The following is a 15,638-nucleotide window of genomic DNA, read 5'->3' as shown; positions in this document are numbered from 1 at the left end:
GATTTGGTCATGATGTAAAAAATGGCTGTTCTCAAAGACACCTTTATGCAGATGTGGCCAGTGTAAATATCTCAGAGCGACGTCCATGGTATCTGATCATTCAATCCTGAACAATCACTGTGCAGTTTGTAGACCCATTTCTGCTCCTTTGTAAAAAGGAATTTGTGGATGTCTGTGATATGAGATGGAATAAAAGGTTGTTCTAAAATGAGCCATCTCAAATCCTCTGGCTTGTGATTGAGGGCCAGGAAATGGGTGGTCAGTCTTGTGGCTTGTTTCTTACGCCTGATGGTACTTTTGTGTTCACTGATACGGACCTTGATCTTCCGAGTCGTCATTCCTATGTATCTGAGTGAACACGGGCATGTAATCTGGTAAATTACCTTTTCTGAATTACAGTTGGTGTGTCGCCGTAGAATCCATGGTTTTTCTAGCCCCAGATCAACCGATTTAGTTGGCTGTGTCTGTGGGCAGGCTGAGCATGAGCCACATGGATAGTGGCCTTGTACGGGTGGTAAATCCCACAATGTTGATGTTGTTTCTTTTTCTTTAACCCTTGGTCTGGTGTGCACAAGATTATCGCGCAAGCTTGTTCCTCTCTTAAAGGAGAACAGTGGTAGTGGAATACTCTCCTGCCCCACATTCAAAATGCGCCAGTGTTTCCGTACTGACTTTTGAACACTATTGGATAGTGTGCTAAAGGTGGTAACGCATGTCATTCTCGTCAAGGGTGCCTTAACCACCGGAGGTTCTAAAAGGGCGTCTCTGTTGTTGTTAGACGCCCTTTTGCGGGCTTGTCTCACCAAATGAGCTGGATATTTCCTAACTTGGAGTTGCTTAGAAAGTGCCTGAGCATGGACTTGAAAGCTGTCCATCGTGGAACAGTTCCTGCGGATGCGCAGGAACTGTCCCACTGGGAGATTGTGTCGGAGAGACTTGGGGTGATGGCTCTGAAAGCTCAGAAGAGAGTTCTTAGTCTGCGGTTTCTTGTACAATTCACTTCCCAGTACCCCTGATGTGGGATAGATCATAATATCCAAAAAGGGAAGTCTGGCTTTGTCATATGTGACTGTGAATTTAAGAAAATTGTTTTGACCATTGAGCCAAGCATGAAAATCCAGCAGGGTAGCAACTGGACCATGCCAGATCACCAGGATGTCGTCTATGTATCTCTTCCAGCACGCAATCTGCGCACGAAAAGGATTTTGGTCAGTTAACACACAATTTTGTTCAAAGAGGTGAACATAAAGATTGGCCAGACTGGGAGCGAAAATACTCCCCATAGATGTTCCGGAGACTTGAAGAAACTTAGTCTCTTCAAATTGGAAGAAGTTTTCCATCATCGCCAGTCTGGCACATTCCATAATAAAGTGTGTCGGTGTTGTGGTATCTCGGTCACTGTTGTCTAGAAGACCCCTGATTGCTTCGAGTGTCTCTTCTTGTGGAATGCAAGTGTAAAGTGATTCCACGTCGAAACTGACCAAAAGGTCAGTTTCGGTGTTGAAAGCAATTTCTGGCAGAAGACGCAGGACATCCTTGGTGTCTTGGAGAAAGGTTGGCATATCTCTGACCATAGGCCGTAGGAAAAAGTCAACAAAGGTGGACAATGGTTCTAAAAGAGAACCAATCCCTGATATAATAGGGCGACCAGGTGGCGGTCTTGTTGGCTTATGTATCTTTGGGAGTACGTAAAAGTATGGCATAACTGGGAATTTAGTAACGAGGAATTCTGATTCCTGTGAACTAATCCATCCTGATTCCTTGGCTTCATTGACAAGATCATGAATTTCAATGGTCAAACGTGGGGTAGGATCTTCTGAAAGAAGTCGATATGACCTGGTGTCACTTAGTTGTCTAAGACATTCTTCTCGATACGTGGAGGTATCCATAATGACAATGGCTCCGCCTTTATCGGCGGGCTTGATGGTAATCAGCTTGTCATTCTGAAGTTCTTTCAGAGCCAGTTTTTGAATTCTCGATAGATTCTGGTATGTTCTATCGCTCTTAGATTCAAGTGAATCAATGTCATGTATTACAGCTTGTTCAAAAACTTTCACCTGGTCTGGTGTAAGATGAGCAGGTGGGTTGAAAGTCGAGGGAGGTTTCAAGCCGGTGTCCGAGCGATATGTGGCATCAAGTTCGTTAGAGGCCACAGAGTCCTTGTCTTTGAAGAAAAAGTGTAGGCGTATTTTTCTGAAAAACCTTTCAAGTTCGTACCTCAATTGAAAGGGCTCGCCTACATTTGTTGGTACGAATCCTAAGCCTTTATTCAAGACACTAAGATCCACTGTGGTAAATGTTCTCTGACTCAAATTGACCACTAGGTCGTCGTGTCCGTACTCTGCCCCACTAGTGGTGCCCCCCTCTTGTTGCGAGTGTTCTGCGGGGTTGGGTCTGATTGCCAATGTACCTGTGGTGTTGTTACTCCTCTTCTCCTGCCTCTGCTGCGTCCTCGGCCCTGCCCTAAAAAAGGTTGCTGACCAAAGGAAGGGGATGGTTGGTATGGAAAGGGAGGCATGGGTGGTGCAAAAGGTGAAGGCTGAAATCCCCATGGAGATGGGGGCCACCAAGAACCTTGTTGTTCGTAATAGTTTTGTGTGCCTCGTCTGCGATTAGGGCGAGAACGAGGATTGTAAGTCCTGTTAGGTGGTACTGATGTGTTGGAACTGTCAGAGTCAGTAGAAGGAATGTCTGATCCTGACGAGGAATAATTTATTAAATTCTGGAGGAGTATAATTCTCACTTGTGTAGGGATATATTCTTTCAAAAGAAAAACGTGCTAGGTCCTTCTTGAATTTCTCAATTTTGGTCAAGAGGATAGTGTCTTTATGCTCTTTGTTGGAGTCAGAGAACATTTACCACAGTGGAACTTAGTGTCTTGAATAAAGGCTTAGGATTCGTGCCAACAAATGTAGGCGAGCCCTTTCAATTGAGGTACGAACTTGAAAGGTTTTTCAGAAAAATACGCCTACACTTTTTCTTCAAAGACAAGGACTCTGTGGCCTCTAACGAACTTGATGCCACATATCGCTCGGACACCGGCTTGAAACCTCCCTCGACTTTCAACCCACCTGCTCATCTTACACCAGACCAGGTGAAAGTTTTTGAACAAGCTGTAATACATGACATTGATTCACTTGAATCTAAGAGCGATAGAACATACCAGAATCTATCGAGAATTCAAAAACTGGCTCTGAAAGAACTTCAGAATGACAAGCTGATTACCATCAAGCCCGCCGATAAAGGCGGAGCCATTGTCATTATGGATACCTCCACGTATCGAGAAGAATGTCTTAGACAACTAAGTGACACCAGGTCATATCGACTTCTTTTAGAAGATCCTACCCCACGTTGGACCATTGAAATTCATGATCTTGTCAATGAAGCCAAGGAATCAGGATGGATTAGTTCACAGGAATCAGAATTCCTCGTTACTAAATTCCCAGTTATGCCATACTTTTACGTACTCCCAAAGATACATAAGCCAACAAGACCGCCACCTGGTCGCCCTATTATATCAGGGATTGGTTCTCTTTTAGAACCATTGTCCACCTTTGTTGACTTTTTCCTACGGCCTATGGTCAGAGACATGCCAACCTTTCTCCAAGACACCAAGGATGTCCTGCGTCTTCTGCCAGAAATTGCTTTCAACACCGAAACTGACCTTTTGGTCAGTTTCGACGTGGAATCACTTTACACTTGCATTCCACAAGAAGAGACACTCGAAGCAATCAGGGGTCTTCTAGACAACAGTGACCGAGATACCACAACACCGACACACTTTATTATGGAATGTGCCAGACTGGCGATGATGGAAAACTTCTTCCAATTTGAAGAGACTAAGTTTCTTCAAGTCTCCGGAACATCTATGGGGAGTATTTTCGCTCCCAGTCTGGCCAATCTTTATGTTCACCTCTTTGAACAAAATTGTGTGTTAACTGACCAAAATCCTTTTCGTGCGCAGATTGCGTGCTGGAAGAGATACATAGACGACATCCTGGTGATCTGGCATGGTCCAGTTGCTACCCTGCTGGATTTTCATGCTTGGCTCAATGGTCAAAACAATTTTCTTAAATTCACAGTCACATATGACAAAGCCAGACTTCCCTTTTTGGATATTATGATCTATCCCACATCAGGGGTACTGGGAAGTGAATTGTACAAGAAACCGCAGACTAAGAACTCTCTTCTGAGCTTTCAGAGCCATCACCCCAAGTCTCTCCGACACAATCTCCCAGTGGGACAGTTCCTGCGCATCCGCAGGAACTGTTCCACGATGGACAGCTTTCAAGTCCATGCTCAGGCACTTTCTAAGCAACTCCAAGTTAGGAAATATCCAGCTCATTTGGTGAGACAAGCCCGCAAAAGGGCGTCTAACAACAACAGAGACGCCCTTTTAGAACCTCCGGTGGTTAAGGCACCCTTGACGAGAATGACATGCGTTACCACCTTTAGCACACTATCCAAAAGTGTTCAAAAGTCAGTACGGAAACACTGGCGCATTTTGAATGTGGGGCAGGAGAGTATTCCACTACCACTGTTCTCCTTTAAGAGAGGAACAAGCTTGCGCGATAATCTTGTGCACACCAGACCAAGGGTTTAAGAAAAAGAAACAACATCAACATTGTGGGATTTACCACCCGTACAAGGCCACTATCCATGTGGCTCATGCTCAGCCTGCCCACAGACACAGCCAACTAAATCGGTTGATCTGGGGCTAGAAAAACCATGGATTCTACGGCGACACACCAACTGTAATTCAGAAAAGGTAATTTACCAGATTACATGCCCGTGTTCACTCAGATACATAGGAATGACGACTCGGAAGATCAAGGTCCGTATCAGTGAACACAAAAGTACCATCAGGCGTAAGAAACAAGCCACAAGACTGACCACCCATTTCCTGGCCCTCAATCACAAGCCAGAGGATTTGAGATGGCTCATTTTAGAACAACCTTTTATTCCATCTCATATCACAGACATCCACAAATTCCTTTTTACAAAGGAGCAGAAATGGTTCTACAAACTGCACAGTGATTGTTCAGGATTGAATGATCAGATACCATGGACGTCGCTCTGAGATATTTACACTGGCCACATCTGCATAAAGGTGTCTTTGAGAACAGCCATTTTTTACATCACGACCAAATCCCTTGTTCATCCCTGTCTGACTCTCTTTAGAACTAGCACACACTTGCAGAGCCATTCATCGGGACAATTCCTGATGGTACACTATTACGATTACACACTTCAAATCGTAATTCATATCTGTATACATCTCACGGTATAAGTAAACCGCCACTGCCATTACTCAATACAATTGGCAGGGCTGAGTATTGTCCGTCAACATTCTGCCTCACCTGTAAAGAGTTAAGTGTAGAAAGATCGAAAACACGCACCGAACTACATTTCCCGACATGACTTGCACAGCACGCTAATACGCCATTACGTCATCAGCCTGCGCTCGATCTTGTTCCTGATCACGCGCATGGCAGGTATGACGTTCTAGGAGTCCTCAAATAGGATTCATTCCTATCAGTATACACCTCCCCTTCTCGCTCAGAAGCCGCGAGAGGTACCGACGGAGACGTAAGGCATAACCGAGTATATCGCTTAGTGACCGACTCCTATTTTCACTATCTTATTGTTGAAATAGGCAACATCCATCTCACGAGTTGCGTCCAATACGGTTTAGTAATTTTAATTTTAATTAGAAGGACTTGATTTGTAATGCATAAATGAACCGATTTTCATCAACAGGTTACTTAGTCACCATAATACACGCCTCTTCTAAGCAACAACTTTACTCGAGTGCGTGCGATATTTTTTAAACCAAAAAGACGCACTCACAACTTTTAGCATATTGATTACAAGGACAAACAACAGCTCGAGCAATCCGCTTATGTCCTTACAACGTATTCTTCCTACGATAATAAACACGAGTTTAGTAACGCCGAGTGGCATGTTTTCTCGATGATTATGACTTCCTTGTGATGTACCCGCCTAGTTTTAAATTTAGCGCTATACATTGTTTGAACATTTCAACAACTGTGGTCATATCCTATAATGTTCTATATTTATATTATTCCCCAGAGCGGTGCCTCCTAACCTGAGCAGTTGCCAGGCGGGGTGAGGCACATACCCAGAATTATTCGGGTGAGCGACAACTAAATTACTCTCTTCCATTAGTAATGATGGCTGCATAGTTGTCTCTGTACACTTAAAGGTACCTTCGCAAAAATGATTTACTTAATACTTTGCGGTTAGTGACCGATTGTTAACATTCTACCACTCTGTTTGTCTGTTTAAATTGATTACTGCTGTTATTTTCACAGGTATTCCCCTGTACCGAGAACAAGGTCCAGGTTGTATGTTTTCTAAGTTTTTGAATTTAACACATCACAAATTTGCAGTAGCTTTCTGGTCCTGACGAAAGCTAGGATACAGTCTATCCAAGAGCTGAAACATGTTGACCAGTTTTTTCCAACACAGTTATTCTTTCAAACTGTCACAGCACTGTCTTATTTTATTTTGGTATCCAGGTAGCACCTCATTAAAAATAATCTTGTGCCTGGCTAACCAATTTTAACTACCACATACCTTTATCACTAGCACTGCATACATCACTCCTTATCATTTATACTGTGGTTCCTTCGTTCTAAACATTATACCAACAGATACATTTGGGACACATTTTTGAACCACCATCTACGTCCATCTGGTAGAGTATGGTTCTCTGGTGAAGTTCCCAGGTTCCCAAATGATGAAGCGAGCCACTTGTTGTGGGTGATGGGAATCTTTTTCATACATACATACACACACCTATTTGTATATTTGGTACCTTGTTTACAGCAGGTAGATTTGGATCAGTATTCACGAAGTGGTTATGTCACGGTCATTTAACTTCCTTTGGCTCACAGTTTTTCTTGTTTGTATACATGAGTTGAATTGGGGATTACAAACTGTTCGAGTCCTTAAACTACATCCCTCAGACCCCTACTCCTTGTGAGATATTTTATTAACTAGCAAAATTCAATACCCCACAAGAAGGTTCTAAAGTGTTCAACTGCCCAAGCTGCAGCGAGCGCTTCTCGCTCTACGACCGAATAGTTGCAGTCGCTCTCTGTTAATGTCCGTGAAGCAAATGCACCTGTTCTCTCCCGCCCCTTGGAGTTTTGAGAAAGAACTGCACCCAACCCGCACGTGCTTGCGTCAACAGTAAGAAAAGTGGTGAGTTTGGTATCAAAGGGAGACAAAACCCCAGCTCCACAAATCTCTTTCTTTATCTGTTCAAATGCAGCCTGCTGGTCGTTTCCCCATGTAAAAGAACACCCTATCCTCAACAAGGTTCTTAGTGCCTCAGTTTTGTTTGCAAAAGAATGTACAAATGTTGCATAATATTCAGCCCATGAACGACCTCAGTTTGTCCTTATCGCTGGGCACAGGAGCATCTCTTATGGCCTCAATAAGGTCAATTTTCCGTCTTACACCGTTACCAGAGATGGTATGACCCAAGTACTAAATCTCCTCCACAAGAAATTTACTTTTCTCTTTCCTTAGAGTTAGACCAGCATCCCTCAACCGACCTAGTAACTCTCTAAGACATTTGTTGTGTACATCTATGGTCTCCCCAAACACAAGGATGTCATCCTGAAAAAATGTGACTTTTGGAAGACCTTTCAACACTTCAGTTATTATACGTTAAAAGACGCTGGCTGCAGAAGACAACCCGAAAGGTAGTCTCCTGAACCTAAAAGTGCCCTCCATAGTGATGAATGAAGTGAGATTTGTGCTTTCTTCATCTAGTTTGATCTGGTGGTAAGCACTCTGCAAATCTAGTTTTGAAAAGTACTTACCACCACCCAGCAACAACAACAATTCATTAATATTGGGGAGAGGAAAGGTGTCGGTGACAATATGTTGGTTTAGACTGCGCAAGTCCACACAAAGTCTTAACTTGCCATCACTCTTCTTACTGATCACCACTGGAGAAACCCACTTGGTGGCCTCCACAGGTTCAATTACACCATCATGCTGCATTTGGATTAACATTTCTTTCACTTCATTCCGCACCACCACCGGCACTCTTCTGAGTTTGTGCTTGACAGGGATGGTGCCTTTCTTCAAAACAATCTTGTGGGTATAACCTTTTAGTTCGCCAAGTCCCTCAGTAAAAACCGCCTCCATTTCTCTCAAAATCTCGTCTGTAGACATGTCATTCAAACAGAGAACCTGCCCTTCAGAGTGCGGGTCTATGATTATGTGCAAGTCAAATTGGTGTCCCCACCCAAGTATGGGCGGTCCATCTTCTGCCACATAAACTTTGCCAACGGTACATCGTGATTTAAACACAATGGGTACTTCGAAGAAACCAAGTACGTCAATCCTCTCTCCCTGGTATCCTCTTGGCTCAATGTCCTTCTGTGCCAGATCAACTTCAGGCCACTCTTTCTTCCACATCCACTTTGGCACGATGGTGTATAGTGATCCACAGTCCACCATCAGGTCCACCGGTTTGCTCTTAATGATAAAGTCAGCTTTAGGGCGCTTTCTTTTCCCATCATGTGTGTTACCAGGTAGAACCATCAAAACACGCCCTCTTCGTCCTTATCTGAACCTGATCCTTCGGCAACCGCCACTGTTGAACGGTCAGTGGTCTTACACATCCTGGCATAGTGTCCCCTACGTCCGCACTTCCTACATTCTTGTTTGCTAGCAAAACACCACTTCGAGTCGCTTGTGTGTGCCCAACTTCCGCATCTGGTACAACTCTTCTGTTTCTTGTTTTTGTTCATTTTCTCATTCACTTTATTTGTTGGAGTAGGCTTCGATGGTTGAACCTTCCGACTTATAGCTGCAACCTCTTCAGTAGTGGTTATTTTCCTACTCATCACCTTCATATATTTCTCTGATTCCTCTACAACTTTGGCTATTGACACTGCATCTTTTAGTGTAGGATTCTTTGCTGCCCACAATCTCTCCTGGGCCTTCTTGCTATTGCATTGGACAATGAATTGATCACGAATCAACTCATCTGTCATCTGCCCAAAGTTGCATTTGATGGATAACTCTCTCAATACAGAAACAAATTCTTCCACAGTTTCCTCATGCTTCTGTGGCCTTGTATAGAATGTATATCTTGATAGAACAACGTTCTCCTTCTTAGCAAATCGCTTCTCCAGACGTTGTTTAGCTTCCAAGAATACATCCTCCACTGGTTGATTATTATTCCCTAACATTTGTGGCAAGTATTTAAAAATCCTGTGTGCTTCTTTCCCTATGGTTCCCAAAAGAAGTGCTTTTTTCCTTTCTGGTGAGAACTCTGCGCCATCCAGAGCTATGATGTAATTTTTGAAAAGGTAAATCCATTCCTCTCACGGCATCGTAGGCGGACCTGGTTGTGCCATGAAGCACGGTGGGATTACTATCACTGTAGCTGCCATGACCTGTCTTATTCACTATGTCGGTCGTTGAATATATTTTCTCACTTGAGATATCTCTGAAATAGATTTTAAACTTTCACCTAAAAATGTCTTTGAATGTTATCCTTAACTAAAACACACAGCATACCATAAGTGCTTGTAATTTGCAGAGTTGTGTAAATACTTTCACCACATTTATACTCAAATATAGCTGCGAAGAAAGCGTGAAGTGCAATGTCCATTTCCCTTCACAACTAAAAGCAACCACCAGAGGGCGTCTTCCCTTAATAATTTTCTACCTTGTCAAACTCCATGTTAGTGATCCTTTACTGTAAAAATCGTCTGCTAATTTCACTTCCCACGTACAATACTTTTCCTAAATGGAGTGCTTGGTGAAAACAGGTAGACTGATAATCAGCTCTTCAAAGCTGTCACCTCACACGCACTCAAAGTCAACGCGCGTTTTCTCTTTAGAATTCTCCTCACGCCGCTCTTAATGCGTCATCAATCGCCAGGCAGGCGGTATAACTCGACTACATGTAAGCTGTCATACTCGACCTCGCTCTGCTCTGGCAGTACCTCCGCGTGAATTACACTTCTACTTTTGAAGTACTGTCGGTTTATATAACGCTCCTTTTACTTCCTTAATCACGTTATTTTCCTTTTAACCAGGCTGTCAAACCTATTGTTCATTCGCAGCTTACTTGTAATGAAGCAGTTAACACTCTCCCCATCCGGATTGCCAACTCCTCACCAGCTGAAATTCCTTTCCTCTGTTCACCTCAAACGCTCCGTCCTTGTGCCGAATTGTCATCTGACAGTTCCCCGTCACTCAACACCTTCTTTCAGAGGATTCCTTCCAGCACGCTCCCGTTGCTCCCGTGTCACTACAGCTTGTTGGCGCTCGTCGCCAGAAATTGTAGTGATGACACGGACACTGTACCTTGGTCAGGAACAGATGTTTATTACAAGATAAACAAAATCGATAGAGCAACGAGCGAGCGTCGTGTATTAGCGCCAGCCAGGCACCAACTGACGCTCACAGAACACTCAGGCCTGAACATTCCAAGCGGAGGCAAGGACTGGACGCAGCCAAGTCCAAAAAGGTAAATGTACATCACAACAAACGTCAGCTGAAATTTTGCCAAACGCCTTATCATGGTGTTTCCCGAACTCCTCTGTGAGCACCTCCAGTTTTTGCTCACTGAATTTAAGCTTTCTTTTGCACTCTCCTTGCCAATGTGATCAATGGCCATGGTGGACAAACGGTGTAAAACACCTACACATAAGCACAACGCTGCTCTGCTGCCATCGTCTGCCTTTTCCTCTGGATCTGGGTTCTGGAATCAGCTTGGAATAACTCACTTCCTCATTGTGATGTCATCATGCTACCCCTGAAAGCAACATTCACAATTTTGTGATTACCTAATTACGATTTCCTATTTAACCCCTTCGCCGCGGCATGAATTCCGCCGCGGCGCTGGGGGGGTTCGGGGTCAGCACGGCGCCGCCATGCTCGTGACGGAACCACTCCGTCATGAGCCACGGGCGCGCTGTGCTCATGACGGAGTGGTTCCGTCACGACTCCGCCCACTTGCATTGATCGCCCGCACAGGCGGGGAATCAGTGCCGCGTGGGCGGAGCGGCCGCCAACGGCCGCAGCATGACGGAACCACTCCGTCATGAGCACACGGCGCCCGTGGCTCATGACGGAGTGGTTCCGTCATGAGCAGGGAACGGGTTAAAGAATCAATATTCGGTAATCACTAACTGGCACATGCATCAACAATGCCATTTGCGATTCCTTATTAGCGAAAAATAAGAATTCGCTAATAAGGAATAGCAAAAGGCTATGCATGTAGAAATCACTTAAAAAATAGCAATTTCTAAACATTCCTTAATTATGACTCGCAAATTGCGACTCGCAATTAAGGAATACCTCCCCATTCATTCCTATGGGCCTAGAGGCCCATAGGAATGAATAGGAAGACCTTCTCAATTTGCGATTCTCAATTAAAGAATCGCAAATTGCTCATGCAATTTCAAAGGTGTCAGGGTGTCAAAAGGACACCCTGTTGCACCCCTGAAATCTGCATATGAGTACATCTTGCACACACACATGCCCCAAGGGCATGTGTGTGTGTAAAATGGAACTTAGAAAAATGCCCTTTAGAGCATTTTTCAACTTTTTTGCAAATTACCATGAAGTTCAACTTCATGGTAATTTTCTCCCCCTATTAGCGAAATCGCTAATTTTTTTACTTTAGTGCATTGCATTTAAGGAATCTCAATTTGAGATTCCTTAAATGCAATCGCAATTTAAGTAATCGCAATTTAGAGATTACTTAAATTGCGATTTTTGCATTTGGGATGATGCATCCCAAATGCAAAAATACCGGTCGCAAAGGGGCAGATTCTGAGAATCTGCCCGTTTGCGACCGGTTTTTGCTTTGATGCATGTGGGCCATTATTGCTATCGCGAATCCTAAGGAATTGCAAAATCGTCACTTACTATGGTACATTGGAAATTGTGATTTCCAAATAGCGGTTTGGTAAGATTTGCTATTTGGTATTCGTAATTCCCAATCTTGATTACATGTGCCCTTTTGTACTTCAACTGGACAGCTTCTCATTGTTATTGTTTTATTCAGAAAAAAATTATATTTCAGAAATTTGCTTTAACTAAGAATACCTTGATGTGTGGAATAATTGAAATATTCTAAAACACTGTATTAACTGCAGCACTTGCTAAACTTGTACAACAACAACAAACAAACCTTTTTAGGAAATGTGGGATTATCTTAATGCAATTTATTTTGTAAATTGCTGTAATGCTCTCATCGCGCTATTCTACTGTAAAATGTAAAGAAGAAAGAATCTGCCAAGATATAGTTTGCTTTCCTGTAATAAGGAAAGAGGAGATACACCGAATATTTTGTGCGTTAGTGGGATGTACATGCTGTCTCTGCAGGAATGTTTATTTTTATATTTTTAGTGGTCTCAAGGTGCTACTTAAAGAACTGAAAGCGGATAAAAAGCAAAGCCTGAAATAATTTAGGAATAACAATCTCATTCTGTAATGTGAAATGTTGATTGCAGCTCAAGTATACTGTAAATGGATATAAACTACGTTGTTATGGAAAAATGATAAATTGCAATTTCGCTCCCATTCGAGTTTAATTTTCACTTGATATTCTCATCGCTTGGCAATATGCTGTGAATAGTATAAATTGGATAGCCGCAGGCAACAGCAAAAGAAGCATTATCTCACTGCTATAAAATAGGGTTGAAGAAAATAATTTACCGATCACTATTTAAATAAATGAAGGGCAAATTAAAAAAGGAGCTCTTTGTGTATTCTCTCAAATTGCCATTGGTCCACACGGTGTGAGACTATCCCTAACAGATCCTCACTGTTAAAGCTCACAAAATGTATGTCAGAGGAATTAAAAACATTGATTGGAAGAGAGCGGCGTGGATTGACGATTTAATTTGGTGCTAAAACACCTTAGTCTACAAAGCCAAATTCAGGGATGCTCAGAAGGTATTACCATCTGATAAGAGAACTGTGCTAAATTGTTCTGCCTTATTAACATTTACATGTCTGGCCATACCCAACAAAAACAGCGAAATCTCACAGCTTTTGGATGTGCAATAGGGGCATGGAGCCAAGCAAAACCTATACAGGGCTTTATTATACATGGGTTGGTAATTTTGATTGGCTGGGCAGAGTTCGCAGACGTGCAAAAAAACTCAACTGCGCTACACGGAGCTCCGCAAGCAGCGAAGTGCGTTAAATAAATGCAGTTTGCAGAGATTTTCAGTGCCAGGTGCTTGTCTGCACTGAAAATCATCTTGAACAGCACCATGCGCAGCACAAGCGGGCGTTACTTCCTTTCTACCGCTCGGTTAGATTTTTACTAGAGCGGCAGCTTTTCCAGCCGGAACGGATGGTTTCTCAACACGACCACTCGCAATGAGAAATCTCGCCGGGAGGTTGAATTTACACGCTCGTGCTCTCCAACTTGATGTTGACAATCGTGAATGAGGAAAAACCTTTCCAGGTGGTGAATTTTCCTCGCTCGCACTCGCCAACTTCACTTTGACGAAAACTGTGCTACGCAAAGCTGAGTTTTTCGGAACTCTACCAGCTCTGCGTAACGCAGAGTGAGGAAAACTTTGCAAGCGGAGCAGAATTCACCACCCAGACTCAGTTAAATATACTTCAGGGAGACCATGAGCCCACTGTTGTTCACCCAGTCACTTCAAAAGTCTCCAATGTGAAATACTGGGCAAAAAACATGCTGTGATTGGTGTGGTATTGCCTCCTTCCACATACTATGCCACAAAATCTTGTAAAAGGGAGTAAATCACTAAATTGCTCCTTTATGCCATGAATCATACATTTGAACACACCATATATTTTACCCACCAATCCTGATGCAACAAGACGCCACTGAAAGTTAAGGTTGAGGATCCAGGGCTGCTCCATGAAAGAAATGTGCTTAGTAGTTGAAAGGAGTGGAAGCCCCACATCAAAGAACAAACACAATCCATTTTGTCCTCTTATGCCTTGATTCCTACTGAAGCCTCTAGACTTTGTTCTCATTTGTATGAGTAAGGAGCAGACCCTGGATCAAGAACACAGAGGAAACAGTGTCTGGACAAAGCTGAGGGGGGAGAGAAACATGACTACCTCATCAGTTACCCTCAGGCTTCAATCATCGGACAATAGTATTGGTGATGTCAGTCTATACAGGTTCTGTATTAATTCTCAGCCACCTCTTCAGAGGAGACCATAGCTTGTGCTTCTTACTTTCTGCCTTCCGCCTCTTCACTAGTTCATAGACATAGAGAACTGATTCAAACCATTCTGCTTTGGATGGGTCGGTTGGGAGGACTCAATATTTACAAATCAGTCTCCTGCCCAACAATATTAGAAAAAACAATAACTTATTGTCCAGGTTCGGCTTAGCTCCTGTCTCAGACACCAGTCCAAAAATAATAAGCTCAGGTCTTACCTCCAGTGGCATGTGCAACAGGTCTGATACAAACTTACAGACGTCTTTCCAGAAGCGGAGAATGAAAGGGCAGCTGAGAAACATGTGCATGTCATCAGTATCTCTGAGCCCACACTTCTTGCAACTGGTTCCCGTCGACCCCTTCAGTTTCAATAGTTTCTTTGGGGTCCAGTAGGCTCAATAAAGACAGAACAAGTGATTTGTTCTAAGAAGGGCTGGTTTGATCACCTTATATAATGTTTGAAAGGATACTTGCCGTAAGAGTGTCACATTTGCCGCATTCGCCAACTCAGTTACTTTACCCCAGAGATTTGTTGGTACTTTGTCACCTTCATCCTTGGTGTCCATGATCATTTTATACCAAGTGGCAAACACCTTCTTCAGTTGGCGCTCGTGATTAGGTGTTCTTCCAGTTCATTTGATCCTCCTTGAGCTTCCTTCGAAGATTGGGCCCAACTCTGTATTTGCATGTACTTGAACTTGCTCACAGAGAATTTGGTCAACTGTTGGAATTGAATCCACGAAAACAGCTGCCCTGCTTGAAAAATTTGACCCCATTCCATAATTCCGACATCTCTAAGATTGAATGACAAGCTATCCTTAAAGATCTCTGGTGACCCTGGAGAATCCGACAATGGGGCATATTTGCTTTAATAGGGAAGCATTGTAGCTTGTCTGATCTGTGCCCATATTTGTGCCCCGGCTGACAACATCTTAAGCCTGATTTTGTTTTTAAACTTCTGGTGGCCAAATTTAAACATGAAGCCCTGCCTGCCTGTTCCCACCTCGTCTAGTTGAGCCTCCCATAGTTTTGTGTTCCTTTTCACAGCTTTGTCAAACAAAAGAAAACTAAACATTTTTAACTGAAAAACTAAGGCATATAATTGAAAATCAGGGAGAGCGATACCACCTTTGTCATAGTTCTTCCGGAGATATTTGCTCACAATTCTTCTCCCTTTCACAGCCCAAATGAAGGAGTCTACTTTACTGTGTAACTGTCTGAGCCATTAATTTTTTTAAATGTAGCGGAATGTTGAAAAGGAAAGTGAATTTGGGAAGTATTGACATTTTAACCAAACTGTCTCTTCCGAAGATTGTTGAAGACAGATGAGATCATGTAGTTATCAGCCTATTGGTTTCAACCATGGCTTTCTTAAAATTGGATTCCACCAGCTTGTGTATTGAGTGGGTTATT

The sequence above is a fragment of the Triturus cristatus genome, chromosome 1_2, assembly GCF_964204655.1.
Source record: "Triturus cristatus chromosome 1_2, aTriCri1.1, whole genome shotgun sequence".
Classification (NCBI taxonomy): Eukaryota; Metazoa; Chordata; class Amphibia; order Caudata; family Salamandridae; genus Triturus; species Triturus cristatus.
This window is presented reverse-complemented; position numbering follows the sequence as displayed.